Source organism: Canis lupus, chromosome 7, assembly GCF_003254725.2.
Source record: "Canis lupus dingo isolate Sandy chromosome 7, ASM325472v2, whole genome shotgun sequence".
NCBI lineage: Eukaryota > Metazoa > Chordata > Mammalia > Carnivora > Canidae > Canis > Canis lupus.
In genome coordinates, this window is record NC_064249.1 from 45,924,499 (window position 1) to 45,952,448 (window position 27,950).

General features: G+C 44.7%; 1 protein-coding gene across 1 annotated transcript in view; it reads right to left on the reverse strand.

Moving 5' to 3' along the window:
* The window catches only part of SETBP1 (SET binding protein 1), a 358,635-nt gene that overhangs the window by 246,014 nt on the left and 84,671 nt on the right, over positions 1-27,950 (reverse strand).

The window sequence follows — 27,950 nt, forward strand, 5'->3', positions numbered from 1 at the left end:
GCCTCAGAGAGACCTCCTCAGCGCCCTGCAGAGGGCCCTGCAGGATGCGCAGGTGAGCTGACTTCAGGGGAGTCTGAGGTTGACCTTGGGCAGATTACACTTATCTCCTGAGAGTGTTTGCTCAGGTCTTAGGCCCCAGGATGGGAGATAAAGCATGAGTTATTCTGGTCTCCTGAATGCCTGGAGAAGAGCTAGGCGTGCCCAGGGCGACCTGTTAAATTTGGCCTGGGTGTGGGGTTTCAGGCTGCCCAGTCCCCACCAACATGCAGCTCATCAAAGACCGGAGGTACCTTTGTTGAAAGCCCCATGCCTGAGAAATGATGCCTTTTCTCTGGAAGAGGAAGTGATATTTTAGATTAGCCTTCTCTTTTTTAATGACTTTGCACCTCAGGCTATAAGTTTAATTCCTGGCTATCTCCCTACACAGGCAGAGTGATAAAGAATCCCAAAAGGAGTCAAAAAGTCAACTTTCACTTTACCGGGAAGCAGTTTACTATGTCAGATAGAAAAAGTGAACTTGGGACAGGAACCCCAGTACAGTCCCACTTCTGTAATGCACCATCATGTGGTCCCAGGTGGACACCATCCCTCTCTTTGGGCTCGATTTTCTCATCTGTAAAATGAATGACTTATATTATACGATCCATGAGATCCTTGGGTTTTATGATTTTGAGCTACATTTTCCCCTCCAGAAAATATGTCATAAAAGTCAATATGATCTCACCATCATTATTTCTTGGGGGATAACATACCATCCATGCCCCCAAAGGATTCTTACTGTGTGGTTAATGGGCCTCCTAAAAGTGTCCATGAATCACTTGATATTGCACACCCCACTTTGTGCTTATGCATGTTTTTCCTGGAAAAAAGATCCCTGGCTTTTTGGTCCATATATGGGTCCTATGTGTTTTTTAAAAAAAAATACAGGTGTGAATGCTCAGATGTCAGGGCAAGTATTCATGGGAGACCAACCCCAGGAGGGGACACATCCATCCAACCCTTTCACAGTTAGGAAGATCTCAGGAAGAGTATGGCTACTGATTTGGGATGGGAGCAAGGGAGGTGGAACACCGAAGGGAAATTGAGATTGGGAGCCCAATGCAAAAATATAATTGCATGTAAAATACGCCGAGTTCTCAACAAAAACAAGCACCCTGGCTGCTGTGCTAACTTAGTGCATGTTCTCTCTCTAAGGCACATGAGAGTAGCACACTTGTCCCCACCTGTGTTCCATTAGCACCAGCTCCCAGAGTTCTGGGTTCAAGGGAAGAACAAGGCTTGGTTTTGCAGCTGGGAGTTGGGCCCAGCTAGAGCTGCTTCTCCTGCCAGAAGAACACTGGGAGATCGCAAGTCTGTATCTGCAGCTTGGCCTGGACTGGACAGGGAGGCCCCATAGCAGGGCACACGGCAGGCAGAGACAGGGGAGTTTCTGGGGTGTTTCCTCAGGGTAAGAGGGAACAGGCCAGCACAGCTCTGCAATTATGCAAAACGGATCTCACTCATTGATTTGAAGGACAATTTGAAACCTATAATGGCAGAGTGGAAGTCACACCATATACAGTTAGTTATACATGCGTGTGAGAAAACATAAACATGGTCATGTAGAAATGGAGGTTTGGGACTTCTAACATATAGTATACGCTATTATTCAAAAGTCTAAACATATGTGAGACAACGCATAGCAAATATGCTGACATATGGCATTGAAACCAATATGTCAACACTTATAAGAAAACATCTATAAAATAAAGTCAACCACGTCTCTCTTTACATTTAGGCCACAAATGAGGCCACGGCTGAGCATCTCTGGTTAAGCATTAACACACCCCAGGATCTGCCTGTAACCTGTTAAGATGCACTGCCCCAGCTAATTAATACATCACTGGCAGATCAAGTTCAGGGAACAGTATTGAGCAAGTGCATTCCTGAGGCCTCATTTAACCCTCTTTAAGGGGGGTGGAAACCCAGAAGGAAAGAATGGGGGAGCAGAAAGAGAGGCAATGAAAGAGATTTTCAGTATCATTTTGCCACCGTAGAACATCCCACAGTTTATAAAAGCAGCGTGTGTGTGTGCGTGCGTGCGTGCGTGCGTGTGTGTGTGTGGTGGGTATGTGTAATGCGTAAGTGTTGGCCAAATCCTGAAATCATGCCGCTTGGGGAACAGTTGAAGAGTAAGAGCTGTGTAGACCAGGAAAGACTACACGTAAAGAGGGCTACCAGGACAGCACTCTGCCATCTGCAGGACTGCTGGCCGACTCCGGGCAGAGACAACGCTGTCTCGCCTGCTCCTCCACTCCCTGGGACTTCTCTTCTTCATCTGTGCTGAGAGACGCCTGGTTCTCAACTCCTGCTGCAATTAGAATCACACGAAGAGCTTTTAACAGATCCAGATTTCAAGACCCACCCCAGAGAAGAATCTCTTCAGGTGGGAAACAGGCACCGGCATCCCAACTCCCGGGGCATCCTAATTGCACAGTCAGGGGGTCTAGCCCCTCGTCTAGATTATCCCCAGGTCTCCTCCAGCATGACAATCATCAACCTATTCAGCTCTGAAACTGTACTTAACTCCGGCATATAGAATGATCTCCCACGTCCTCTGTGGCCCTGGGAGGAATCTCAATCCTGAGGGAATCTCAATCCGTAAAATATTGATGTTCACTTTATGAATACTCCATAAATGAGTTCACCGGAATGGATGGGATTGGGAAATCAGTGGAAGGGGAACCCCACTGTAGAGGGACTACTCAGGTCTTGGCTCTGGACCTGCTTGCTCTGGGACTTTTAGTACGTTTGTTACCAGCGTGGTTATGTTGTTTTCCATCCTTGGTAAATGAGAAGCACAAATTGGAAGGTTGGTTTGGTGAAAAAAACTGGTTACGTTTATTAAACAGTGTAAAAAGGAAGAACTAGCAACCTGAGAGAGCAAAAGCTAAAATACTGTAAAACATAGTACAGGTCTCACTAAAAATCACAGTCTGGGGACATTCGTTGTTAGGGACAAGTGTTCCACTTATCTTAAAAGACGCTGGTGATCACGCTGCATTACTAACAATTTGGGAGAGAAGAATTTATGTTCAGAGAACTCTATTGAACAAGGCAAGGGTGTGTGTGTGTGTGTGTGTGTGTGTGCGCGCGCACCCACGTGTGCATGTAGTGATTTTCTAAGCAATGATTTCAATCTTTCAAAATGTGTGGGTGCAGTGTATTCTTCTCAGGCATTTTATTTATTTTTCTTAAGATTTTATTTATTTATTTGAGAGGGAGAGTGAAAGAATGAGAGAAAGAGTGAGAGAGCAAGCACAGAAGGCGAGGGAGAAGCAGACTCCCCACTGAGCAGGGGGCCCAATGCAGGGCTCGATCCCAGGACTCAGGATCATGACCTGAGATGAAGGCAGACGCTTCACCAACTGAGCCACCCGGGCACCCCTGCTTCTCAGGCCTTTTAAAATAGACTTGCCATCTATAGCCTTTTCACTTCAAAATCGCTCCCCAGGTTTTCATCAGGTGGTGCCATCCCTGGAAGGTAACCAGTAAATGACTTCACTAACCCCAGAGCCTGCAGATGGGCAGACCGAGACCGAGAAAGGGGAAACCATTTCCCCTGCCCCTGTGAATCAACAAACCCTCTCTAAAATTATCCCACTGTTGACACTCTATCTCTAATAAAATCTGTAGTGAATAAAAGGAAGCCAGGCCAGGCCATGAGGAAAACTTGGTTTGAAGGGTACTTAAGGAGCCACACATGAACGACAGAGCTGTAGGGACCTCTGACATCACAGGGCTCCAAGAAGAAACCGAGGCTGACCGACCAAGAAACCACACATGTTCCTTTAACAATCACAGTGAGTGGTGGCACTTCAGCAAGCTGTGATGTTCCAAGAAGGGAGAAATGAGCGGGACAATAGTGATGAGGCTGTGACAAGATTCACTGCTATGGCAAGCAGTGATTTATTTGCTCACAGCAACATCTCCTGATACAACACCACTCTCTTCCTTAGATGTATTGCACTTAAGGAATTTTCTGTGGCATGGGACTATATGCATATATACATATATATACACAAATATATATACAAATATATATATATGCATATACATATATATATACATATATGCATATAGTAGGGTAGGGCCTCTGCTAAATCTGGAAAAGCCATGATCTTCCATGAGAGCTGAGCCCTGCCTATCACATCAGTTAGGAGATCTTGTGTCCATCGGTGTTTCCTTGTTTTACAAACCTAGAAGATTCAAGACAGGTAAATCTTGGATCCTAGGAAGTGTTTTGTGTCTTTAAGAACCTGAAACAGGATCCTAGGTCATGTCCCTCCTCAACACTGTCTACTTGTAAACAATGCCTGAGGTTTACATGAAGCTAAACCAGCAAATCCTTTCCATTGGTGACTTTAAAAACCAAGGTGGTGTGCCAGACAGAAAGAGCGAGGGATAGAATGGCTTCTTGAGGACTGGGATCCCATTTCAGTACCTGTGACCGCCAGAGCACGTGGCATCTGGGCTCCCACATCTCCTATAAAATGAGAGGAGCCCTGAAACATCTCTAAGGCTCCTTGCCTTCACCCCATTAGCCTGTGTCCCCCATCTCACTGCCTCCAGGATCCTCCCCAAATGTCTGTACCTTCCAAGCGCCCCAGACAGCCCTCTTCTCTTCCTAACCCCTACAGCTTCGGCCTGGGTGTGAGGAGGCCAAGGCTTTAGTCCTGCTTCTGCCTCTTGTTGTAGAGTGCCGCCAGCCAGCTCTTCATTAATCTCGAGGACAATCAGACAAAACTGTCTCTCAACACATCTCAAATGCAGCCCTAAAACTCACTCCAGACCCTACTTAAGAACACCTTTTTTACAACTGCTGGAGCCACTACAGAGAGTGAGTTTCACAAAAATGCAAGTATAATGACTACAATCGTAGATATTTTGGAAGAAGAGCTAGAAGAGTTACAGCTGTGTCCTCAGAGAAAGGTGCTGTGCCTTGGCCACTTCCCTTCCTGTTTACTGCTCCCCTCTTCACACTCGGCAGGCTGTGCTGTGATCTTGGTATTTACCTGCCAACAAAAACTGCCCGGGTTACAGAAGTTTCAGAAACCAATCAAATGGCCAATAATTTACAAATAGGTCACCCCTTGCCACATGCCTGAGAATTAGAGACTTATTTTCTCTTCATGAGGGACATAGCCTGTGCTGCAGATACCCTGTAAGCTAAAAATAACATCTTCCACAAACCTGTGGAGCACCAGAAACTAAATGCAGAGGGAGGGAGAGAGAAACAGAGAGACAGAGAGAAACATGCCATGAATCTTAAACATCTTCCTAATTGGATAATTAAAGGAGCTCTGGATGGTAATTGAAAAGCCTAGATTCCAGTAAGGGCTCCACCACCTATTTTGCGAGCTGTGTGGCCCTGGCTTGATCTCACACCCTATCTAGGCTGTTTATAGGATTATAGATTTTCAAACCTAGTAGGAACCCTTAAAAAAGTTATCCAATCTGCTGCTTTTTCAAACTTTTTCATGCATAAGAACTACGTGGAGAGCTTGACAACACATTGCTGGTCCCAGCGATCAGCATCTAATTCAGAAAGTCCGGGGTGAGGTCCAAGAACACGCATCTCTAATGAGTTCCCAGCTGCTGCTGCTGCTCTCGGGGCTCTACTTTGAGAAGCACTTGACAGTGACTGTCAACCATAGCTGGAAATCTGAATTACCTGAGGAGGAGCACTGACAACACGCCAAGGTCCAATGTGCCCCAGACCTTGCAAATTTGAATCTCTGGTCTGAAGCAACAGTGGCATCTATATTCTCAGCAAACTCCTCAGGGGATCTCACGTGCAGAGAAGGTTCAGAGCATTAAGTCCAGTCCCCTCATTTTACAGATAATAAAACAGGTTCAGAGCATTCAGTAGTATCTGCTTTGATACGTGCATCTGCAAAAGGGGAAGCTTTGGACACTAAATCATTTGGGGACCCCAGGCTTTAATTTTAAGGTTTAAACAGTCTAGAGCAACATGTCTGCTGATCTTCCAATCCTATGACACCCAAATAATGATAGCCAGATGGACACCACAGGCTAAGGGGGGCTTTCTTTATCTGGCCACCCCAAGTAAGCAGAAGGACTCAAAGAGGACCACTCATTGCTGGAAAGGCTCTAAGCATTCTTAAAGCTGGCCTCTGCGTAGTTTCTAAATATAACAGGCCGTCAGACACTCTGAATAACTCTTGGCTGATTTGGCTTCCCTGGGATAAACTTTTTTTTCCCCCCTCCTTACATTATGCTACACCAGGAATAGAGCCCTAAGGGGCGAAATTCCTCTTCAAAGTCAGAGGGAGATAACACTGTGTGTGGCATTCAGGTTGTTCTCCTTTGGAAAGAGGAAAAAAAAGGTGGGAGGCAAACTTCTAACATCAGCCAACATCAAAAAGGATATTCATACTTTCTATGTGTGGCGTCCACTGAGGGGAGGCGGCGCGGGGCTGGGGGACGGCGGTGGGGGGGCGCGTGGTCCTGCAAACGACAACACAATCCCAGGGCCAGGTTGGCAGGGGGAAGGGACATGTGCAACAGGTTCAGGTGCTCCAGGTGGCAGTGGGCAATGTGAAAGTCCATGTGCCAGCAGGCACTGGCATCTGCCCCCATGTCGGCTTGACAGGGACACACTCAGAGAGCAAGCGGGGGGCCCAGCTTGCTTCCTGGGAGGGGGCTCAGGTATAGCTCCAGCCACGTCTCAGCCACACAGCAGACGCTCTGCCTTGCCCCCTGGCTCTTGCTACTCCTTCCCGTGACGGGGTTGTGGGGGTGGGGGGGGTAATTCGATGTGACCTAAAAATTGCCTAGAACATATAGACATTTGTATCTTCTCTTTCCCACAAATAGGAAACATTTCCTCCTTATTTTAGTGCAAGCCAGGCTTATTTTACAACATGGCAATATATTTGAGTACTGGAGTTGGACAGGATCCTGGGATCACCCAGTCCCTATCCTCATCCTTTACAGATGACAACACTGTAAAAAACTATCATTTTATTAAGCACCTACTATGTACTAGGCGTATTATACACATTACATCTAACGCTCTCCAAGTGAACAGCATGTTATAGAAGATGGTGCAAGGTCAGGGATGAAATGATTTGCCCCAAACTGCACAGCTACGGGTGTTAGAGCTAGGATTCATATGCAGGTTTCTGGCTCAGAGCAGATGCTCTGTCCACCATCGGAGGAAGGAGCAATGGTGAATGGTTTCCTGCCTTCCCCCCCCCCACCCCCCCCCCACTGCATTAGGGCAACTGACCGATCTGCCTCAGCTGACATCAGCCTGGGCTTATTTTTAAGACTTGAGACAAAACTTTATTTAGAAATTCTAAATTTCTAAATGTCCAGGAAGGGTTCTGCTAGCTCTTTCTTGCCACCGGGGGGCGGGGGGGGAGGTGGAATCAACCTTCCAGTTTCAGCCTTAACCAGGGGGATGCCCAGCTACTGATAAAACAGGGCAGGAAAAAATGGGCCACCAAAGGGTACTTCTCCATGTGTGCTGAAAGCTCAAGGAAACCATGTGCTATTTAGGGGAGGTGTGGAGACTCTGACTGTGGCCCCCACCCCTGAAATATTCAAGTGTTTCCTAGGGCTGGTGGGGTACTTACAAGGCAAAGCACAGATGTGCATGTGCACAGGAGTATGTCATGGTGGGGGGAGGCATTGTGGAAGAAGAGTACCCACAGGATGTCTTTCTCCCATCTTTCTTCCGTATCTCTAAAACAGGGTTTCTCAACCACTGCAATTCTGACATTTGGGACTCTACTACTCTGTGCATTGTAGGATGTTGAGCGGCATCCCTGGCCTCTAACCGTCCAATCATGACAATCAAGAACGACTCCGGACACTGCTGAAGCATCTCCTGGTGGGGAGGGGCAAAATCAACCCCTGAGAACCACTGTTCTAGAATGTGTTACACTGCCATCACACATTAATGGGAAAAGAAGGTCACTCAAGGGATGTGTCCTCTTTGAAGGAGCCGAAGATTCATAATCTTCTTATTCTCATCAGAACTCGTGCATTTTCTACTGTGAAACTCATAAAAAACCAAGGTCATGACATTCTAGGCACCTCGGTAGTCTGATATGTGATGGCCAAATCTCCTATCTTCTTTCGAGCCCCAGCCAAGGGCCCCTCTACACCCTATTTTTCTCTATCCATCATGCCAGGCCTGCCTCTAGGGCCACCAGTTCCTGTAGCCCACTGGCAAGCCAGCAGTCCTTGAACTCCATGTGGGCAGATCCCTCACCAGCTCTGCTCTCTTTGTGTCCTCAGTGTCTGCTTGGCACATACTAGATGTTCAACCAATCTTTCTGAAAAAATACAGTAAGGAGTAAGTAAATATGTTTGAGGAAACAAATGCTCTTTCAGTTTGTCCACGTGACAAACTTCTTCAGAGTACTCTCTTCTGAGGGATGTTCATTTTATCTCACTCTACCCAACAAACTGTAAACTTCTCTGAAGCAAGAAGTTCTGGCTAAGCAGTTCTCAACGTGGGCTGCATACCTCTTAAAAACCTCAAGGTCCAGTAAGTACCCTCATGCCAACTAAACAGAATCTGGGGGGCGGGGGGCGGGTAAGACCCAGACATCCTAGTACTTTCTTTTTTTTAAGATTTTATTTATTTGGGAGAGAGAGAGAGGGATTGTGAGCAGAGGGAGGGGCAGAGGGAGAGGGAGGGAATCGCAAGCAGAGTCCTCCATTAGCGATGAACCTAACATGAGGCTCAACATAGGGTTTGATCCCAGGACCCTAAGATAATGACCTAAGCCGCAACCAAGAATCCATGCTTAACTGACTGAGCCACCCAGGCGCCCCCAGGCATCCTAGGTCCTTTTTTTTTTTTTTTTAATTTATTTATGATAGGCACACAGTGAGAGAGAGAGGCAGAGACACAGGCAGAGGGAGAAGCAGGCTCCATGCATCGGGAGCCCGACGTGGGATTCGATCCCAGGACTCCAGGATTGCGCCCTGGGCCAAAGGCAGGCGCTAAACCGCTGCACTACCCAGGGATCCCATCCTAGGTCTTAAAAGGGCCCCCAGGGTGATTCTGTTATGCAGCTAATGTGGAGAGCGTGGATCTTACTGTTCTGCAAATGGATCGTGGGGATCCACTTCAAACAGCACAGGAAAGGCTTACATGTACCAAAGATGAGGCTGCCCATGTCAACTAAAACAGCCAAACTCTCAGCTTGTATATGAGTTTATAGCATCTTAGATGATTATACTGGCTCTTAGGGATCAGAAGTTCTGGTTGGCTCTAATTAATCAAAATGAGAAAATTAATGAACGATTATCTAATAAATAATCGTTTTATTCTGCTCAGGAAACTAAATCTTTGTAAATATAAGTTCATGTGAGACTAATAAGTTGGATGCTTTCATACTTCGACTTGCTTTTCATGTTTCCAAGTGCCTAATAAATGGAAAGAAATGAGTAACACTTGACAAACAGATAGATTCAGCTGAGGATTTGTATTATTATTGTTGTAGTTGCGGTGGTGGTGGTGGTTGTGTTGCTGTTTAGGTTGAGCCCCAAGTACCCATATTCCCCTTTCTGGAGTAAAAATAATCATAAGAAAAAAATGACAGTGGGGTATGTGGCTATTTCTTCCACATAAAACACAGGCTGTTCTTCCTGCAGAGATCCTAGAACCATAATCCGCGCAGCAGCTACCAGGACTCAAAGAAGAAGGGAGAAAAATCACATAATGGGTGGAGATTTGGTTTGAAGAATAGATCTGAGTAAATTACATCATTCCTGGGTTGGTCTAGCGAATTGGATCACACAGCTTGCCACACAATGACTTCTGACTCTCCTGAGGCCAGCAAAGCAGCCCCGGGCAGGCCTTATCAGGAGGAATCAGTGTGGAAAAGTACTTTCTGAAATAAAACTAACATAAACCAGGCGTGTCAGACTTGGTTTTGCTAAATTTCAGGAATGTGGGAGGAGTCAGTTTACTATGCATACAGGTTGGGACAGACTCTGGCGGCTAAAAGCAGGGTGTCCATCCTCCTTCCTTCTCTGTTAACAGATAAGAACAGAATCACCAGAAAAATAAAATCTGCTGTTTGTTTTTGAAGGAGACAAGCAGAGGAAAACAGGAGTGAGAGAGAGCAAGGAGGTGACGGGCTGCGGCCGGGACAGGAGTCTCTGGGTGACAGTTGGGAGTCAAGTGAGCACAGCCTACAGACAGACTCCCCAGAGTGCCCCCCCCCCCCACCTACTTACTGTCTGGACCAACACTTAGATCCTGCCCTTTCCTCCCTCCATCCTCCAATAAACTGAATGAAGTCAGATGCAAGAAAGCATGCTTGTACTTGCTGAAACACACAGGAAGGAAATATCAGTTGGAGAGTTGGGTTTTACGTTTTCAAGTCTTAGAAATGTTGAACTGGAAAATGCACCTACAACCATTTTGTCCTTCATTTTACAGACAGAAAGTGGAGAAATCGGGTATTAAAAGATTTCTTTCGGGTCACAGAGCTATTTTTGGTAAGGCAGTGATAAACCCCACGTTCTTTTTCCTCTTAAACACTGTTGCTAAAAAAAAAAAAAAAAAAAAAAAAAATTACGACTGATCATATTAGAGCCAGTGGATTCTTCCTTAAGACTTGCTTAGTCAGCGACTGGTTTTAAACTATGGGGGGGGAAAAAACTATGGGGGAAATAAGTTTCTTGAATGGAGGGTTGTTCATATGTTTCAATGATCATTTTTATGACTGATAATTTCCCTAATTAAATTAGTGTGGAGTACTTGTATTTTCCATAAACAATTCCTCTCCCTTCTTAGGAATGTTTCTAGCTGAACTAACAATATCATCAGGGAGCCAAAATACTGCAAAGGTAAGGTCTCTCGAAGCTCCGCAGAATATTATAAGAGTGAGGGCCGGTTCTGGGTGCTTGTTCTCCTCACTCAGCGAATGGCTCAGTCACCTAAAGTTGTACCTTGATGCCTTCCACAGGATCCTCATCAATAGGAAACACAGAGGGATGACTGAGTGGCTCAGTGGTTGGCTCAGGGCATGATCTCGGGGTCCTGGGATCGAGTCCCACATCGGGGTCCCTGCAGAGAGCCTGCTTTTCCCTCTGCCTATGTCTGCCTCTCTGTGTGTGTCTCTCATTAATAAATAAATAAAACCTTTTAAAAAATACAGAGAGAAAAACACAGAGACCTGGCTTGAGTACCTCTGCCACTGAAGACGCTGCAGTGAACAAGCCAGCTGCTGTCCAGTGACAACGCATCAGAAAGTATATGTTACCCCCTAAAGTCACTGGGTAAGGCCCCAGAGATACACCTTTCCCTCTACCTCCAGGTTCTGCTGCTGGGGGAGGAGATTCCAAAAGGAGACAGCTTCCCCTTCCCTCTGCCCAATCCCTCTGCTAAGATTCTATACTCCTGAGGGTGAACTTCTTTCAGTAACTGGAGGGGTTTTTCCCACCCGACGACGTCTGGGAAATTATCCTCTGGGGATGCATTTTATCTTTGATCTTTAAAGCATAGCTCTGTTCCTGTCTTGAAAACAAACTCAAAAAACAAATGTATACAAGTCAAATGAGTGAAACAGACAGATCAGAAGGTCTGTATTCACATTACAGGAAATGTTGTGTTTCTTTTTTTTTCTTTCCATTCCTTTCCTAAAGAAAGATTTTCCTGAACTTTCTTGAAGTGGCCAACACCTAAAGTATTAGTATTTACTTTTAAAGAACTAACTACCCGAAAAACCCAGTTTCTATGTATCTTTTCAGTAATTCACCTGTCTTATAAAGTGAAGGGCACCTGTCCCCACATCGTCTACCACGAGTCCACTCGGTTGTCTTTTTAGTCAGAGCTTCTGGGGCTTGTCTCAATTCCATCTTTGGTTCTGCGGCATTTTTCTGAGAGGGAAAGCAGTGCCTGTTTGTGAAGACTCTGAAAGTACTTCAGGCTGACAGGTGCTATATAAATGAAATATCCTTCCAATTATTGCTACTGTACTATATCGAATTAAGCTGTATCACCATAACTAAGGTAACAAGCGTGCCTACACAGCAGTGCCCTTTCTCGTCCTGGCACTATTCAACTATTCATGCTCATCTCCTCATAAATAAAATCATTTCTAAAGAGAAATCTAAATTACCTTCAAAAGCATTATTGTTCCTTGTACATTACTGCACACCATCATGATTAAATTGACAGGGCTTCAAAGTCTGTAAACGGATTCCCAGGTAACAGCTCAACATGCTCTCCCTTCTTGGAACCCAAAGTACCTTTCTTCTGCTCTCCTAGCAGATAGACAGCAAATTTGAGAAAAGGATCAGAAACTGAAAGCGATTGACAGCATGACATGAGCATTTCAGCATGACAGCTGATGGAGAAGATCACATTTCCCCCGACAAACTCAATTGCTTGAGTAAATCAAGTGAAAGTCAATACATCCCCTCACTCCTCTGGTCCCATGTGGTCTACGTCTGTGCCACTAAACTTCTTATTGGTAGAAGGGGGAAAGGAGAAAGCCTCAAATCTTCAAGGGATACTTGGCTGATGCCAGAAAAAAAAAAAAAAAAGTTTTCTTTCTTCCATGAATAGCTGCTTTTGCTAAAAAAAAAAAAAAAAAAAAAAATTGATGTTGTTTTAGAGCCGGAAACACATTCTCTCCTCCCCAGAGGCCCTACGTGGGGTCTTACCTTTCCTGCTTCCTCTGGTCTTTACCACAAAGTATTATTTGTCCAAAACTATGACCTCCAAGTTCCATATAGCATGTCCTTTGGCTTTGGCCAATGACTTCTTGCTTATAACTGTAGAATAACATGGTAATGCCATAAACAAGTGGTACGGAAAAATATGTAATTCTAGGGGAAAAAGTCCAAAAGCCCCAAAATCACATGTTTGCATTTCTATGTGTGTTAGCACTTAGGTCTAAATCTGGGCTGATATCAATATTAACCCAAAAAGTTTAGGATGCACGTGTTCTTTATGAGTCAATAAGCATGTATACAGGGCAAATCAAGAATGTCAATTCTGTAGCTTTCTTCTTTTTTTTTTTTTTTTAAGATTTTATTTATAAACTCCAGCCTCACTGGGCAGTGGAGGTTAAAAAAAAAAGATTTTATTTATTTATTTATTTATTTATTTATTTATTTATTTATTTATTCATAAGAGACAGAGAGAGAGAGAGGCGGAGACACAGGCAGAGGGAGAAGCAGGCTTCCTGCAAGGAACCCGACATGGGACTTGATCCCAGATCCTGAGATCACACCCTGAGCCGAAGGCAGATGCTCAACCAATGAGCCACCCAGGTGTCCCAACTCTGTAGCTTTCAAAACCTCTGGAAGAGACATCAACCAATAATTACTAAAATATTGCATTTCTAAGGAATAAAGAAGATGCTCTGTCACAGACTAGAAGTTGGCTTAGAGACCAGAAGTAAAGGGTGAAGTGAGCAGGCACATCTCTGCAAGCTTCATCAGTGAAAAATTAATAATGAGACAGATAGATAGCAATGATCCAGGGGAAGAAGTACCCTGTGAAACACAGGGCTATATGAGATCATTTATAAAAACAGGGAAAAACTCTTGGGAGAGTGGTAAGAAAAAAGAAAGAACTAAAAAGTGGTTAGCTTGCACAAAGAGAGGTAATACTTCGTGTTAGGGTGAGAGTTACTGGAGAATGCTTCTAGGATAATGACAATGCTCTTTCAGTTAGGAGTAGGTCATGCTGACAAAATCCAAGGTGGCAAAACTCTGGCATGTCACTAAAGACATAAGAGAAAAAGTCAATGCTGACCTGTCCTTTTATGAACGCACTTAGCCTTAACTGGAAATGTCATGTGCTGTTGGGGATATTCTATCTCAATAAAGAGATAACAGAAGGGAAGAACCGCAAGTAAAATCAACAACAAGAGGGGACAATAGTCTTAAAATGATGGATTAATAACATGTGGTCTCTATAGAAAAGCAGAAGGCTGAATGAAGAGTCAAGAAAGTCCAGAGACTGGGAAGTCAATAAACATAGCCTTGCTCACCAACCCTCAAAAATGTTCATCCATAGGGAATCTCCTTAATGCGAAAAAGAAAAAAATATAGAGCAAACAAAAGGCCATTTGCTTCCCACGGCAGTAAATAAACTATAAGGGTTAACCTTGGTGGTACCCAACTCCCCTGATCTCCAAAACAAGTTCCAGTAAACTAACAGATTCACATGGATGACCAAGGAAAGAAAACCGGGCCATCAAGGAAATATGTGTAATGGAACCTCTGAGGCTAACTGTAGACGGAACAGCCATGTCCCAGCAACTTCATGTGTTTAATGTCTCACGCATAAGCCTTTGAGCTTCTGTCAGAAAGAAAATCTCTGCAATTTGACCGGGAATCTAACCCATATGTCACTGTTTATGTTCTCTCGCAGTGCGTGTGCATGATGGTGTGTATATATGTGAAAATCCAAACGTCATCAATAAAAACTATTGAAAGTGCTCCTAAAATAAGCTTCCTTTAAAAATGAGTTAAACAACTATGGGATGATTGATGCTGAATATACAAAGCACACAGATTATAAAGTTCTGTTATTATAAGCCAAACGACATAAGCCTGAGGGATTTCCTCATTTCCCTTAAGAAATGCACACAGTTTCACACAAATGCCTCACAATCATTCTAAATTTTATCGAGAGTCATCACAGGAATCCCCAGGTATAAATATGCATATATTCTGGCTGCATGGTATCAAGTGGAAACAGCTATACGGAAGTAGAGAGACGGAATTCTGGTCCTAGGTCAGTCACACCTTGACTATGTAATCTTGGGCAAGTTGCTAAATCTCCCAGAAGATGTTTATTTCAGGCAACAAAGATTAAGCTCCCAGCATGTGCTAAGCACTGTGCTACAATACCAACCAAGGAAAACGGCTCTACTGAAGCTGAAATCCCAGCATGGAGAGACAGATAATGATAATGTAAACAAAGAACATTCACAATTCAGGGCAAAAGTATTCTTCAGGAAATAAAACAGGTCAGCATGACAAGGAAGGACTGGGCCATAGGGACTTCACATGGGAGAACCTGCAAAGGCCCCTCTAAAGAAGTGACATGTGAGCCAAACTCAAGTTCGGAGCAGGTCACATAATAGCAGGTCACATAATACAATTCTGTTTGTATTCCAAACAGAAGCAATAGCAAGTCCAAGGCCCCTGATGAAGATCTGGGCTAGGGCTATTTAAGGAACAGAAAGGCAAAAATGGTCAGACGAAGTCGTAAAAATCATGCATTGGCCAGCCTCTCTAAAGAATATTGTGAGAATGAATGAAACGAGATGGACAAGCCCTTGAAAAAATTTAAAGCACTCTACAATATAAAATGAATTATTAGAACCAGCATACTATGAAGAAAAACTCCTATTCTCCATAATGTATCTTTAGGAAAGGTTAGAATTATAGTTTCTTTCATCCATGTATCTCAACACATAATATTTAGAGCTAAAGAGAATAGTCCAGCCCATTCATCTTCCAGATAGGAGAACAAAGACCCTAACTTAGGCAAGACCATGCCTACGGCTTTCCAGAACGTAGCCCATCAGGCAGGATGCCCTGCTCGACACCCCTACAGTAGGCTGCCTGAACAAAGCTGCCCACTTCTTTTCCAGGGTTGACTAAATGTACTACAAGAAATCTACAATACAAGCAAAACAAACCAATTGTTCAAGGTTTAATATAAACAACTGGTGGCATCAGCACTGTGAAGACAGGAATTTGAAGTCTCAACACTCGAGACTCAACTCTAGACTCACCACTTACAGGTTTTATGACTTTGGACAAGTTATTTAAACTCCCCAAGGCTCTAGGTCCTGCATTTCAAATTGGAGGGTAATAGAAATGTCTTTTCTCCCTGTATTATGGAATTCTCTGAAAGGATCAAATATTCTACTAAATAAGAAAGTCCAAAGGAACTATAAAGCACAATCGAATATCATTGCCTTTGTCATTTGTACATAGCCCCTCCTTAGGACACTGACCAGGCACTGCCAGTGACATTCTAACACGTAGCACAATCGCCACTACCTTGGTTGGGCTGTGGAATACCCTTCTATTTTGTGAATTTAAAAAAAAAATGTATCTGAGGACCTCCATGAACACTTGATGGTTTATGAAATCTACCTCGTGAATAACACTTCTCACTGATTTCCTTTTCATTTGAACTCCCACAGTGGGAGAGGTTACTAGAAATACCTCTTCCTGGATGAAGACCCAGGATTCTGCTAAAGACAAGCCACAGGACCTTGTGTAAGTCTCTGAACTTTAGGCTACCATTAACATAGTGTGTTCTCATTCCCGGAATGTGCAGAACACTTATTATCTGCCCACCACAATGTGCAAGATATCTCATACTTGTCGAGTTTCCCAGAGTTCATGGGACAATTTCGAATCCAGCATTTTATTTGATCCTTTTAATAATCCTGGGAAGAGTGAGAACAGGGATAAGGAAAGCAAATCTTCAGAGGATAAAATGGAGGCTTTTTGTGGTTATGTGCCTCATGGAAGATCCCAGAAGTCTACGCATTCTGACTCTAAGTCTGGCACTCTTTGAAGTATACTGAGACTCTTTCAGGTAAGGATCTAATAAGATCAGATGGGGTCACATATATGAAAGCCTCTAGGGCTTCTCAGATGTAATTATCCTGAGGACAAAGTGGTTGTAACATGCCACCTCCCTTTGTCTGTTGTGGATCCCTGCCCACATAGCAGAAGAGGAGGACCTGGTCCACGGCATTTCTGCTTCCCCTAGGACATCTGGAAAAGCACACAGTATGTCTCTATCCATCCCCTTTGATTGACTGTCTGAGTTTAGCCCAAAAGATTATCTAGCTCTCTCCACTGGAACCATACCAGTTCTTTAAGAAAGGAGTCCCCTCTGGAGTCCTGGCAGGCATAAAAACACCACACCCAAACTAGGCAATTTCCATACAGCCATGAAACTTTATTTGAGTTAGCACTCTTGACACGGCTTCCTTTCTGTTTCTTCCTGCCTTTTCTCTCCTTCCCCTGTGAGGGAAGCAAATATTTTAAAAAGAAAGAAAATTGTGTGCTCTTTTGTTCCATCTGATTTACATATTGGAACCAAAAGGCCATATTTTTCCCCAAAAAACAGTCATGTTGGCCAAGTAGCAAAAATGCATGTCTTAAAAAAAAAAAAAAAAAAAGTTTATTTTACATGTTGTAAATACCAGGAAATTCTTATCAGGATGTGAAAGTTCAGGTCTTGTTTTTCTTTTATCCCCTTTCTTTCTCTTTAAGGAAGAGAAAGAAGAAAACAAATCTCTCTCTCCATAATGGAATCCCTTCTCTCTGCCTATGCCCTGCTGGAAGCGGCCTGCCTCTAAGTGGCTTCTAATGTTCTGGTAGAGGTCGTCCTGCATTCCTAACAGTTACTTCATTTTCCCTAATCCCTCAGACCAGAAGGGAATAGGGCAATACCCCAAGATAAAGTAGTCCCGGTTTTCTGACATCCCTCTAGCAAAGGACATTTTACGACAAACTCAAAATGCTGAGGGTTGCCAATAGTAAGGGTTGTGTTTGATTTAAGCAGTATTACAGTGTCTTAAGTCATAGAATTACCCAAACTGGGTGATTAATAGGCTTTCTCTAGTCCAACTCCTTCATGTTACACTTGGAGAACCAGCGTGTCAAGAAGCCACAACTTGGCCCCACTTGCTCACTTCTCAGAGGCAGAGGTGGGATGAGAACCCAGACTCTTGGTTCAGTTTTTTTGCACTATTTCCTCCTCCCTTGCATGCTGTCATGTACATCATTTGGACATCAAGAGAAACCATAGTGGGAATATTCTTTCAAAAGGGTGTCTAATGAGGAATTACATAATTTCTTCATTCATTCATCAATTTGGCAAACATTAAGTGTGCACAGCTTATGCCAGAAATTATGCTAGGCAGTGGGGGATCCATAAATGAAAATGTGGGCCCTTCCCACAGTGTGTGTGTGTGTGTGTGTGTGTGTGTATGTGTGCACGCGCACGCACACGTGCCCATGTGCACTTGTCTCAAGAAGCACACCTTAACATTGTGGCTTTAGAGGTTTAAAAAAGGGATACACTAAAAAAAAATCAGGGGATCCCTGGGTGGCGCAGCGGTTTGGTGCCTGCCTTTGGCCCAGGGCGCGATCCTGGAGACCCGGGATCAAATCCCACGTCGGGCTCCCGGTGCATGGAGCCTGCTTCTCCCTCTGCCTGTGTCTCTGCCTCTCTCTCTCTCTGTGTGCCTATCATAAATAAATTTAAAAAATTAAAAAAAAAAATCAGAGTGGAAGTGGTGCCAATTAGAACACTGTGGGCCAATTCTTTCGTGTCTCTACGAATTTCATTTAGGTGAGCGTATCTCTCATACGCACCCTTATTAACTACAACCCATTCTACACATAGTACACAGAATAATCATTGAAATAATTATCTAAGGTCATGTTGTTCCTCTGCTTAAATTCTTCAATGACTGCCCACTGCCCCTGGGATGAGGTCCTGGAAGACCCCTACTGTGAACCCCTTTCCTCTTCCCATCCTGCCCCTGCTCCCTCTCCAGTCTTGGCAGTACACTCCCCTTGCTTGCCCCAGGCTTGCCATACTGACACTAATCAGCTCCTCCAAACCACCAGATTTATTCCTCCCTCAGGGGCATTTGAACAAACCGCCCTCTTCCTTTGGAACTCCTTCTCTTGACCCAGCCAGATTGTCCCTTCCCACTTAGTACCCCCCTTCACCTAGCTGACTCCTTACTCTTCAGCTCTCACCTTGGACACCACTTCTTTAGGGAGACCTCTGTGCCTCTCATCACTAGGGAAGAGCCGTCTCTGGGCTGCCACAGCACATTATTTCCTCTGTCCTACATTCAACAGCTTTATCACATTTCCTTGTTAAAACCTCTCTTCTCCAACAAACTATAACCCATTGAGGGCCAGTATTAGTTTTGTCTTGCTCACTGTAAGGCCTAGGTCTAGAGCAGCACTCAACAGATATGTAGCCAGTGTTATACAAACACTCATTTTTAGATAGTGAGATGAATGAATGGATGAGTAGATGAATGAACAGGCGGATCAATGACTATATGAAGGCGTGAACACGGACATTTCAAATGAGGAATGCCACGAAATCACAAATGGAATGAAAAGTTCCAGCCTGGACTTGTCAGTCAATTCTGGAACTCAAAAACAAGGAGATATGTCCTGAAGTATTAAAAAAAAAAAAAAAATAGGACCTTTGGAAAAAACAAACATTAAAGATTCATTATCCTAAAAAGTGATGGGGACAATTTAAAATTCTAAGTACCCAAAGGATGAAGGGGAGAAAGAAATGACAGTTCTAAAATGAGAAACACAATTCAGAGGGGCAAGAATGGGATGGGTTGGCAGGGACATAGGGCTCCTCACCTCTCAGCTGCACGTCCTCTTCCTCTGTAGGTAATTAGGAAAGGTAACTGAAGGAAGGAAGAGGAACAAATGCCTATTTTCTGAGCCTTGGGAGGATCATCCTCATAGAGCACAACCGGGTCCCCTGCAATATGTGCCTCCCCAGGAGAGTTAGAACTCTGCTTGCCTGAGTGTTCCTTGTTTCTGAATAACAATAACGAGATGACTGCACACCTGGGCACAGTCATGCTGGGAGCAGACAGGCTATGGGTTCCCCACTCGAGCAAAGAGGGAGCTCGCTTCTACAGTCCCAAAGTGTGGTAGGAAAGTATGGGGTCACACACGTGTGTGTGTGTGTGTGTGTGTGTGTGTGTGAGAGAGAGAGAGAGAGACAGAGAGAGAGAGAGAGAGAGAGAGAGATAGTGTTGGTTGGTAGGATCTTTGGAGGCTACGATTTAAATTTTACTTTGTTAGACTATTAGACAAGGAGAGAATAAAACATAACCACAGAGAGAAATAAAAGGCAGTAGGAGAGAAACGGAGTATGTTGGGAGCCTGATGCACAAGAGCAGAGAGGTGAGATGCTAGTAAAGGCAGGTAATTAGGTGACCACCCTTAGTGAGGGCTGGGGACGCTCACACGCAGACTCTAAGCATGTTTTTGGATTCTTCCTCAAAGCCTACCTCTTTACAAAGTCTCCCTGCAGTCAGCGGTGGGCAGGCTGGACAAGTAAACTTCTCTCTCTCCCTCCCCCCTTCCTTCTCTCTCCCCCTCCTTCTCCTGGTCTGTCCTCTCCCACCAACTTTGTCCCCTAAGTAACCAATGGCAGGTTATAAAAGAAAAAGGAACTGCCAGAGTCGCCTTTGTCACACAGGGAAACTAATCCACACCAAGGCAGTTTATGTATTTTGACATCTGTGATGCATGAGGTGTTTCTTGCACCCGGGGAACTGATACTCCTGGTTTTGGAGGTGTGCTATGCTGTGCTCCATCCAAAGCGAGCCTTCCCCAGCTCGAAGCACTTGGCAGGGGGCTTTGTGCACGCTCATCACCTCCCCACATCCCGCCAAGCGTGAGACGAGGCTCTGATGACGATGACATCGTGCACATTTCCAGAGAACAGAAGCTTTACACATCCCCCCACTGACAGGGCTGTGCTTTCCTCTTGATGGAATTCTGGAAACCCGGCCTCTTCTAACGTGTCCAGTGACTCTCTGAAGTCACAAAAGCAACATTGTCCAGCCCTGTCTTAAGGAAGATTAAACTGCATTTAACAACCCAGGAAAGGTAATGATCTCACTACAAAATCAACACACGGCGGTGGCCGGGAGGCTGCTCCAGCCACTGCTCAGTGGCCACCCAACACCTCAGGCCTCAACCAGCCATTCATCCTGCTTCTTCCACTCGGCTGCCCAGCTCCAAGGCTCTGACCCAGTGACATCACCCCACACTGAACAGGATTAAATGCTCTGGGGCTAAGTAAATAGACCTCGGCAGGCAGCTCAGTCCTTGCAGGGGCTCCAGAGGAGAGATCCCAGGGCTGCCCCAGGCTTTGGGCAGCAATGACAAACACCACCGTTTTGCCCCCGGCCCTTCTCTGTGGCACCTAGATAGTGATGGTGGGTGGTGAGCACAAAACCTAGAGTAGACCTTTGGAGACTGAACGAAAGCAAGTCACTTCATGGAAAGTATAGTGTCTCACCAGTGGAGTTGCCAACTTAAAAAAAATTACATTTTTGACCTCAGAACCAAAAAAAAAAAAAAAAAAAGGCTTTCTTGGGAGTTTGCCTTCTTAGTAAAAACTCACGAGATGAGATCAAGAAAAAAACAAATGCTAACAGGAGCGAATATTTGGGATTCCATCCCTGAGAGTTCTGTACAGGTAATGCCCAAGCAAGGGACACTAAATTCTCACTGGTAAATTCTGATGAACTTTCCTACACTGAGCCCATTTACAAAATGCCTAGAAAAAAACTCGATGCAGGAGGGGCTGGTGAGTGATTAGGGGCCCCCTTCTAGCTTGAACAGTTTGTTGAGTGGGTCTCTGGGTCTTGGGGACCTCTGCACCCCGCAGGCTGAGTCTGACAGGGATGGAAATGAGGAATGCCACTCTGTCCCCCAGAGGCTATTACACTTTCCACTTTGGGACGAAAGGAATCAGCAAGTGGGTTTCATACAAGGCCAGCTCAGTATCAATGCCTCCTAACTCAGCCAAACTAAACAGCTCAGGTCTTGGCACTGTCTCCTTCAGGGAGAAGGGAAGGAGGGCCCCCAACCCCCGGCAGATAAAGCACCTCAGGGCATGCCAGCCTGCCCCTCAGCTCCCGTGCATACAAGAAACTTGATTTCCATGCCCCAGGGAATCTGTCGGTGAAATTCCAGAAATTTGCTCAGAGATTGTAAATATAAGTCAAGTTCAGAAACGGGAAGGCTGTTCCCCACTTCTATTTTTCCATGGAAAGTACTAATCAGCGCCATTCTGATCCAACAGACAAATAAAGTGCTTGAGAAATCAGATTTTTATCACCGGCCCCAAAATGTGCCTATTTCAGCTTGTCACAAGCCCCTGCTTTCTTCCTGCCTGGGATCCAGGAGCTTCCCGTGTCCTCAGTTTACCTGCCCAGAAGCCTGGGGAAAGAGGTGGCAATGGCTCTGAGGGAGAGAGTAGACCAGCACGGGGCAAATCAGTAGAACGTTCCCAATGCCGCAAAGACACACACTGGGTGGTACTGGTGTGGGGAGCAAGGTCAGGTTCACAAGCAAATGCAGCATAACCATGAGGATGACCCTAACAGCCATGGCATAATGGTCCATGCAGATGGGATGATTACTAAGTACCAGGTACTAGGCTGAGTGTATGACCCAGTTCTGGCACTTACAAGTAGGGGGTGGATATTGGGCAAGTTATTTCACATTTTGATCCTTGTTTCTCCTCCTGTATTTGCGAAGAAAAAGAAGGCAGTGCTCCCTGCTGAAAAGACATCAAATCACACATCAGGGAGATGCTGGCACTGAGGAAACACCATACTTATATCTGACTTTTTTTTAAAAAAGATTTTATTTATTCATGAGAGACACAGATAGAGAGAGAGAGAGGCAGAGACACAGGCAGAGGGAGAAGCAAGCTCCATGCAAGGAGCCCAATGTGGGACTCGATCCCAGGACCCCAGGATCATGATGCGAGCCAAAGGCAGATACTCAACCCCTGAGCCACCCAGGTGTCCCTTATATCTGACTTTTACTGTCCAACTTTGACCTGTAAAGTACCCCTTTCTGCCTTGTTTAACTGTTATCTTTTGGGCCTCCAGGGAGACAGCCTAAGGAAAAACCTTTCTTCCCCACTTAGCCAGTGTGGAAACAGAAGCACAAGAAGACGAAGTATTAGCAGAATGCCCAGGACTAGCCCCCAAGCCCTGCTGACCATATATCGAGAATCTTCTTCTATGAAGCTGGCCAGCAGCAGAGATGGGTATCTGTGCATGCATTCGTGCAGTTAGAGACCTGAGTGCTAAACGTCCCCTCAGGGATAGGATCTCCCTGTGGCATTATTTAGGGTATCCTATATTTCTTTACTTTTTTTTTCCTAACAGGTTAAAAGGCAAGACTTCTTTAGGCATAAAGGATAAACCCAAATGGCACAGCTCAAGTGATGAATACAGGGAATTAGAGGGAAAGAGGAAAGCTTCTTAACAGACACTTTCCAATTGCCCTGGAGCCCAGGAGCTTAAATATTTACCATGAAATTTCCTGTCCCTCTGGCTTTGGGAGTTTCCAACTTGCTAGATAGAGTCTTATCCTGACAGTTCCACCTCACAGTGCCGCTAAATAAAATGAGCATAGATTCTGTAGGTTGGAAATCATATTTTCTTTGGCCTTTTAGGAAAAATCAATCAAGGTAGGGTCTGAAAGGTCATCTTCATGGAAAGCAGGGGTTATGCCATGGAGTGAATCAGAAACAGGTAAATGCGAGTACTAAACACTGGGCATCCAATGGAGCCAGGGAAAGAGATGGGGTTGGGGGGACAAGGAGAAAATGTCGGTGGCAAAAGTGTCCTAAAAAAAGTCTCTAACTTAATGTCCCAGCCTGGACGGCCTGTCCACACAGCACCCTCAGTGTCCATCGAAAGTTGAATGGATAAAGAAGATGTGGTTTATGTATACAATGGAATATTACTCAGCCATTAGAAATGACAAATACCCACCATTTGCTTCAACGTGGATGGAACTGGAGGGTATTATGCTGAGTGAAATAAGTCAATCGGAGAAGGACATACATTATATGGTCTCATTCATTTGGGGAATATAAATAATAGTGAAAGGGAATATAAGGGAAGGGAGAAGAAATGTGTGGGAAATATCAGAAAGGGAGACAGAACATAAAGACTCCTAACTCTGGGAAACGAACTAAGGGTGGTGGAAGGGGAGGAGGGCGGGGGGTGGGGGTGAATGGGTGATGGGCACTGAGGGGAGCACTTGACGGGATGAGCACTGGGTGTTATTCTGTATGTTGGCAAATGGAACACCAATAAAAAATAAATTTATTATTTAAAAAAAAAAAAGGAGGCAGTAGCTGTTCACAATGACACCCCCCATCCCTTACCTGCCAGGGCAGTTCCATGTAGATGGCCAGAGCTCACCACCCCACATGAGATAAAAGAGAAATACAAGTAAACACCAATAAAGTTAAAATGCCCTTGTTCATTGAAGGTTGGAGGGCAATTAAGAGGCAGAAGCAGGATGGGGTCATTCTAGAGGTGATCTGAACTGAGCACTGAAGGCAGAGATCAAAGTTCAAAGAAAGAAGTCTGAGCAAAGATCCCCCCAAGCCTACCTGGCTGGGTGGTTGAGAAAAACACTGGCCTGCCTGGGTTACAGGTGCACCAGGTACAACATGCAGGCTGTCAGTGAGGTGACTTTCAATGTCCCTTCCAAAACGGGTCATCTTTATTTCCATCATTCTAAATCCAGTCTCTAAGCCTCACTCTTTTTCGGTTTAGGATAGCAAAAGAAATGACCAAAAATGGTGCTTTCCCAGGCTGGGAATTCCTAAACTGACCTAAACTTGAAAATTATGCTCCATCTTAATTCCTTGGATTGAGTGAAGGAACTAGGAGGTAAAAGAAAACCATAGGCAGACCTCAGAGATGTTGCCGGTTAGGTTCCAGATCACCGCAACAAAAACAATTTTGCAATAAAGTAAGCCAAGTGAATTTGCTGGCTTCCCAATGCATATGAAAGTAATGTTGACACTGTCCTGCAGCCTATTAAGTGTGTAATAGTTTTGGATCTAAAACAAAAACAAAAAAAAACAGTGCATGTTCCTTGATTAAAAAATGCTTTAATGCTAAAAAATGCCAACTATCACCTGGGCTTTCAGTGAGCCATAATCAGTGATCATAGATCACCATAACACACATAATAATATGAAAAGTTTTGAAATATTGCAAGGACTACCAAACTGTGACACGGAGACAGGAAGTGAGCAAATGCCATTGGAAAAATGGTGCCGACACAACCTCTGCAGAGCTCAATAAAGCGAAGCACAGTAAAACAAGGTATGCCTCTACTAGAAAAAGAGATTTCAGAAACTGAGGTGGACAAAAGTTATATTTAATTCATTTGTTGGAAACAAGGCTATAGAAGACGTCATGGCAGAAAAAAAATGTAAGCAAAATTTTAGCAGTGAATTCTTTCTCACACGGTGAGAAAGAGAGAGGAGTCCAGACATCATAACCTTATATTACCTCTTCTGGAAACCGTCTTGACTTCCCCAGCTATGTTACCATAGCACCTTCTGAATCCTGCTAACTGCATTTGTCATACAGAAATATCCACATGTTGATTCACTTGTCTGTCTCTCCCAGAAGAGGGCGGGTTCTTTGAGCATAGGGAGAGCATCTTATTCATATTTGTATATGTAGGACCTTGTTCAGAGCCCTTATAAAATAATTGGTCAAAAAAAATTGAATGAATAAGCTTTGAACTTTTTTCCTCATAGCCGTTAAAAGGGGGAAAAAAAAAAACAGATCCAGGCCACTTGCTGAAGGTTTTAATTTCTGGCGAGACCTTCATGGCAAGGCACGGGACACTGATTTGAAAGTATCAGTGTTCTCAAGGTTTTCATTAGCATTTTCAGGAAAGTTAAAAAAAAATCTAAATTTACCTCCCGGGACCTTGTCATTATCCTTTCTGCAAAGCATTATACCAACTTTGAAGTGATTTGACTTAGAATAAACCCCAAGTAAAAATGTAGAATCCCATGAATCTATTGTTCAGTATCTAGAGACTTGTGACTCACTCAAATAGCGAGGTTATGTCATTTGTCTGGATGCCTAAGTGTCAAGAGGATGTGCTCTGGGATCAGATGACACAGGTTCAAATTCTAGCTTCCAGACTGTATGACATTTTCAATCTGGGTGAAGAGTATCTTCCAGAGCATCCGTAAAGGAGTTAGGTTAGAAGACCCTCGATTTAACCCCAACTCAAAGTTCCCAAAATCCGAGGTATTCCCACCCTCTCCACAAATAGGCTACCGCCAAGTCACATTCTGTGACAGCTCTTGCTAATCTCCAATACATGTCATAGCTGGTGACAATCATTCATAACAGCGCTGTCTAATGCTCAGGTTGGTATGGGGTGAGGATCAGGACACACACTCCTGAAGGATATTCCATGGATATAGGTCAGGAATGTATGTTTCCATAAAGTTCTGTGCATGGAACAATTTCCCATGCCCTCAGCCCTCACTCTGGTTGGAACTGACCCCACCTGACTGTTCTGAGACCCACACCTACGTTCAAAGAGGCAGTAAGACTATCGTCATTTTAAGAACATCTTCAAAACCATAGCTGCAGCCCATAGCAAACCAGGAATTAGTGCATAAATCTTGGGCCTCCCTTCCTCCTTCTCATATTACCCTTCAATCACTATGATCTACAACTGGCTCAAACTTTTGTTTTTCATCTGATTCAATGGCCATATTGTCCCAAGATACCTCTAAGTGGTTGTGGTAGGAGACAGGAGTATGTTAACAAGTCATCTAGAAGCTACACCTTGCCATGCCAGACCATGCCAAGAAAGAAAGGAACACACACCCTCAGAGAAGGGAGGGGGGGCAGTGGAAGAGAGAGCAATTAATACTTACTTGGGATCTGACCACATGTTCTTCAGCTACCCTGAGTTACCCCACAGGGCCCTAATGGTTGGATTGGGTATATTTGTTTCCTTGTTTATGGTTCTGGTTTGGGTTTCCATTAATCAGGAGTGAGCACTTAAAGAGTGAGGCTCCAAACATCCCAACTACCACTTCCCTACATTCTGGGAGAAAGAAGAAAGCAAATTTCTGTTGACGTAGCAAAGATGTACTAAAACAAAACCTCAGAGTACTGCCTGCTGTGAAGCAGCGGGCAGGAGACCTGCAGACCCCGGTCCTGCCAAGCCGGCACTACAGTGTCTGCGGGAGCTTCCTTCTTACCTCTTTCTCTGTGCCTGACTGTGGGCCAACCTTGCATGAGGCCTTTGGCAGCGTATCTGCAACGAAGACTCACTGGTTAGAGTCATGGCTATTGTGGATCCCGTCCACGGATGTCCTTGCTCTAAAACGGAGTGGTGAAGGGAGTTTGCTCACAGCACAAGTACGCCTGCAGGGAAAAGTTTTGCAAGTCTACTCCATAGGTGGGAGGTCTAGGGGCAGCCTCTACAGCTATCTTGTATAAATTGCCATAGGTCATAGATGGACAATGATGGACCCTTATGCAGTAGGAGTAGGTATGGAAAGAGAGTGAGGGACTATAACAATCCATTCCATGGAGCTGCATGGAGAAAATATCCTGGTCTTTAACAGATACCAAGAAAGTAAAAGGAGCAAAGAACACATGAACCTCTTCTGGATATTTTTACACAAAACGGCACAGGTCACCTCCAAAAGTCCAATTTCAGAAAATACCAATGGAATTGAAGATTCCTTCTGGTAGGAGATACTTAAGGGAAAGTCGTAACATTTTGGGGGGTGTCTAACATCTTTCGAGTGTCTATGTAATGCCAGGTATTGTTCTAGGCATTTTCATATGTTTTATCACATTTAATTATCAACATGCCCCCACAGGTTCCATTAAACAGATGAGAAAACTGAGGTGAAGAAGCATGAAGTAGACTAGCTAAGGCTGTCCAGCAGTGTCCCATGGAGCTGGATCCAAAGCCGGTCAGGCTGAGGGCAAAACCTGAAAGCTCGAGCACAGCACTCAACAGCTGAGGAGGATGACCAAGAACAGAAATATCAGGCTGCCCAAGAGTGGAAGTTTCCTTTAGACCTGGGGTTACTCTCTTATGAAAATATCCCCAGGACCTGAAGGAGCCTCAGAGCCAAGAGTGTTCACTTTCCCCGACAAGCACCAGCATTCCCAGGGATGGGCTCGCCATCCCTGCTGGGCCCAGGGCAGGACTCCAGAGGAGGAGCCCGCCTTCTCCAGCCAAGGCAGGAGGCCCAACCCTGCGCTCCCCGGGCAGATGTGGATCTCGGAGGTGTTTTCTTTTCC